The 5,122-nt window shown below is 40.3% G+C and overlaps 1 non-coding gene across 1 annotated transcript; it reads left to right on the top strand.

The window, feature by feature from the left end:
* Nucleotides 1-4,653: 4,653 nt before the first annotated feature.
* On the top strand, nucleotides 4,654-4,725 carry trnaw-cca (transfer RNA tryptophan (anticodon CCA)). The gene has a single exon. It is a non-coding gene; the product is annotated as a tRNA-Trp (tRNA).
* The last annotated feature ends 397 nt before the right edge of the window (nucleotides 4,726-5,122 follow it).

Below are 5,122 nucleotides of genomic sequence, written 5' to 3' on the forward strand. Positions count from 1 at the left end.
TACTCTCAAAACACTAAAACAACTAAACTACCAGTAAAACTGCTTCAACTAAAACTAGTACTAAAACTACTACTAACTTCCGCTACTGTGTTTCTTTACAATGTATATGTACAAATGAAAAAGTTCTATATCACAGAGTAAATAACTACAGACTTCATCATAAAATCCACACAGGACTGAGGCAGAAATGAAACTGGCTCCGCCTTTCAGAGACTTCCTCCAATCATCACGCAGAAGGACAGGGTCCACGCCCACCCAACGCTCCACGATTTCTATATGGATTTTCAGTGCGTTCATTCTGTAGAGCATTTATGACGTCAGACACTGAGGTCGGACGAGGTCTGCACCTTTGGGATGAACTGGAACAGAGATCGTGAGCCAGGCCTTCTCGTCCAACATCAACACCTCCATATTAATATGTCCTTTGTATATACATATGAATATGTCATTACAGTCCCTGCTGGTGTAATGGTCAGGCGTCCAAATACTTTTGTCCACATAGTGTATGTTTTTTTCCCCCAGAGCACATGTGTCAAACATGTGTCAAACTGGTGGCCCGGGGGCCACATGTGGTCCTCCAATCAATTACATGCGGCTCGCCCACCACTGTGCGAGGTGATGGAATAGAGACAGAAAATAAGACTAAATGTCTTATATGCAATATTTTTTATAATAGTAATAAGACATTCAGTTGTAATCATTGCTTTATTAAATGTATTACACTCAACATGAAATTACATATCTTTAAGCTGTTTTAATCAGAATTATCCTCATCGTTATTTGCTAAATTTTCAATTTATTTCTCCGTTTTTGTGAATCATTTTATATCAAAACAAGCAATTTTACTTTGCAATTCTGTCTAATATCATAATGAATATCTTATATTGACCACCGGCTACTAAATAGTTGTTTTTTCCACTTTTTTTCCTCTATGTCAGCCCCGCTTAACCAGACTCGATGCTCATTGGCCCCCAGGTCATGTGAGTTTGACACCCCTCCCCCAGAGTCTTAACTGGAACACAGTCCATCTTTGAATTCATGAAACTAGCTTGTAAATTTAGCCACTTTCCAACTGTAATGTGACTTAAAACTTAGTGAAAATGTATAATTTATACTTTATAATGTCTCATATTTGCACACATACAAATCAGTGATGGTGAATTGTACCTCTGTATTTAACACAGGAGAGAAGAGCAGAATGCAAAACCATTATTTTAGCATTTTACTGTAATTAGTTTCTTTCTTAAAATGACTAAACTTGCTTGCCAAGATTAGGGGAAAACGAATATGAACAATTTTCCCAGAAACGAGGCTTATTTTATGAATCATATCATTCTATTATTCTCCTCCACTGTCTCTTGTTCGCAGTATATTTTTCTCGTTATACACAGTCCAGCGATCTTTTCACTGTTGTTGCCTCCTTCAGTGTAAACTAAAGCGCTGACTTTTTAAACTGGAACCATTACACAGACGCTCTGTGTGGTGGAGTCATCATAAATCCTCTTATCTTCTGCTGCTGCTGCTTGGGCTCAGTGATGTGTGACGTTCCTTTTTTTGTGCACCTAACCAAAACTGTATCTGGAAAAATGCTGAGTGTGTGGCAGAAAAAAAAAGACTTGACTCAGGGTGTGGAAGCTGCAGAGAAATCACTCTTCGCAGAGCCTGAGGGCACCAGGAAACATCTGACGCATCACTTTCTGACCACTTGATCATCTTTCAATGCAGATCCCAGATGTTAAAGCGATAGTTCACAGCACACAGGTGTCGTTGAGCCCCTGCTTTTTCCTCCAGTGAGTTCAAATGTTTGATTTTGGGATTTCTGTGTTTGAACTTCTTCATTCAGATTAACCTCTATGACACAAAATTACCAAACAAGGCAGCAGTAGAGCAGCAGCTCCTGTGTCCCTGCACGCTTAAAACACTGATTTTCTGAATGGACTTTGGTGCAGTAGACCGAGGAGCTGACAAACTTCAATTTCCGGACACTAAAAGTTCTTTATTCTTAAAAAATTATAGACTTGGGCTGGCATGAAGTTTATAAGCTGTTTTTGTTAAGTACGCTAAATTATGTTTTTCCTTTTTTTCAGAGAACCTCATTCAAGTCTTCTTCAGAAAACCTGAAATATTTAAGTGTTAGGTCTTAAATGAACATAGAGTTTCACTGAAGTTGCTCCAAAAATAAAAATAAGAACAATAAACTTGCAGCTGTCAGGTTTGTTCACTGTAATGTCCCACAATTATATCTTGAATGCCTTTGTGTGTGCCTCTCACCTGAGCCATGTATAGATTAAAGATATGGATTTTCCCACTCTGTCAACTCCTCACACACTCACTTATAATTTGTGGCTTCTGCAATTTTCTTTTAGGCTGCTGCTCTGCTGCCTTTGGCTGTCATTCCAGCATGGTTTAATGCTCTCCATCTCCACTCCACCTCCACTCCGCCTCCTGCTGTGTTAATTCTGCTCCTCAGGAGGAGAGCCATCCCTGGGAAGGAGTTTCCACCGTCAGCCAGCATGGATTTCATTTTGGTGACTGGCTCGCTAATTTTCATATTCTGCTTTGGTGACTGTAAAAAAAAAAAATGTCAGTGATGAGTGATGTGGGTTTTTTTTTGCTTTTTTTTAGTGCAGCTCCACAGAAGACTGAACACTGGAGGTGGAGGGTGGAGCTGCACCCAGTTCCAGTTAAAACTTGGCCAAAGGTAAACAAAAAAATCACACAAACATCCATGCTACCACATTTTCTTTAGAACGCTTAGACGACATGATCTGAAATTAGAAGCGTTGGTGGTTTGTTTCGGTTTGAACCACCTTTTAAATTTAGCGACAGAACAACAACAGCTGAGCTGATAAAATAGAGTTAGTGTGTGCTCAACCTGTCCTCCAACTGAAACCTCACTGTGGGTCGATTTGGTCAAATCCCTGAATACGACCCGTATGTACACTAAGTTTTAGTGAGGTTCGGGTAAGAGCTAAAGTTAGACGGTAAGTTACAGACAATGACATTAGAAAAGGAGTCAATCCCGTGTAGATCACGCCAAAGTACGTTTTAACAACTACACAAACTGCACATGGAAGCTACTTTAATGAGGTACCAGATTGCTCTTATTTATACTACCACTAGGGGCCACCTAAACGTGGATGACTCGCCTCCAAATGTGATTTTAGCTCCGTGTGGTTTTGTCTTCAGTAACATCATACGTGAAATTAGGCCACCATGTCGTCTCTTCATTTAAAAAAACTTAAGCATTCTAGGACTATTACATTATTACATAAATAAACACAAGGTACACAGAAACCTTGTAGCAATCAGACAGAGCGTGCTCGACCTACGACTGGATGAAATGGATCCAACATTTCACAATAAAACTCGGTGAAATGAGCACACGCCGGTTCAGTGTGTTCTCATATTGTGATCCACGTCTTCCTGGATATTAATAATGTTTTTGGAGTTTTTTTCCACTTTGGTTCTGAGCATCAACGATGTCAAATAAGACCTGAAACTGGTGACAAACACCTTTTTTAATTTAATCCATTGAAGGCGATTCCATAGCTTATGTTCCATGGCGTATAGAGTTGAGTGTCATTTTAAGGAAGACAGAAATGTTTAAATCTGCTGACTAATGGGAGGTTTATAAGAACTGGAGGAGTGAGGAGGTGTGAACACAGGAGGTATGAATCACATTTGGAGCGTCATACATTTGCCATGATTTCACTACTTTTCATTGCTTTTAAGGAGCAAAAAGCATGTGAGTGTATGATTCATCACATTGAAACTAGAACCTGGAAGGAAGTTAGAACCAAATGGAACGTGCTCTGTGTCACATCAGTTTAATGGGTATTTTCAACAAAGAAGAAAGCTGAAGGGTCTGGGTTAGGTTAGGCTGTACAGTACAGCCATGGAAAGGAATGGCTCGTATCGTACACCCAGCTCGTTCCCAGCATGCATTTCATGTCACCTTTTTAAGTGGTAACCTTTTTGAAGCAGGTCTAAAGAAAAAATGGTTTTCTTTACCTGTAATTGTACAGTGACAGGCATCATTAAATGTTTGAACTGCACAGAAACTTTGAAAAACTCCTGTGGTGTTTTAAGTGCACACTGAAGAAAATGGATGAGCATCAGGTTGTATGTGAACACAAAGGAAAACTGGCGTTACAGTAACTTAATACTCTGACTGTGCACTCGTCTTTTTCACTTAAAATCACAATAACATAAAAGGCTTTTTACTCACTTGGAAAGTTAATGGAATTAGACTTTATATATTGCTATGAATTAACTGATGGTTGTGTAATGGGCTTGATCATATCTGCACAATGTAAATGTCTCTAGCCACTGCAATCACCTGCCAACATCAGTCAGGATTAGACACAATAGTCCCTTTGGACTTGTTTATTCTGACATTGGTCCCAGGTAATCTAGCAACAATTTGTGCTCTGAACAGTATTTTTGTGAAAACGGTAGTCAGATCAAAAGGTCAGTTCTTTGGCTAAAAAGACAGCACTTTGGTTTATCATTGAAGGATAACTGGTTCATATCCTGGGGCAGTCTGGTAACCCTGTTTCTCCCTTATGTCGATAAGTTATGCCCACAACTTCTACTGCTGGAGACACATGTGGACCACTTGTGTTCTGACCCGGGTTGTTCTCATCAGAAGACCTTGTGGCGCAATGGTAGCGCGTCTGACTCCAGATCAGAAGGTTGCGTGTTCAAGTCACGTTAAGGTCAGTTCTTTGTCCAAAGAGTTAGGACTTTGGCTTGTCATTGAAAGACTACCCCAGATCCTGGGACACCCTGGTTACCCTGTTTCTCTGTACTGCAAGTACGTCATGCCCACTGCCTCTACTGCTGCAGACACACGTGGACAAGGTTTTAACAAAAGTCCTTGTGGCGCAACAGTAGCTCAGTTGCTCAAATCACTTCTTTAGCCAGGAAGATAGGACTTGTAATTGTAGAGTAACTGATTCAAACCTCGGACAGCCTTGGGTGCCCCATTTCTCCCCAAGTGCAGATAAGTGGAGAATCCCTGTAGCTTATAAGGTCGTCTTTGGCCCTGTTCAATCCTCGAGTTAAAGTGCATTTGAAATCCACATCACGTCCACGTCCTCTAAACCACTACTATTTT

This window comes from Solea solea, chromosome 4 (assembly GCF_958295425.1).
Source record: "Solea solea chromosome 4, fSolSol10.1, whole genome shotgun sequence".
NCBI lineage: Eukaryota > Metazoa > Chordata > Actinopteri > Pleuronectiformes > Soleidae > Solea > Solea solea.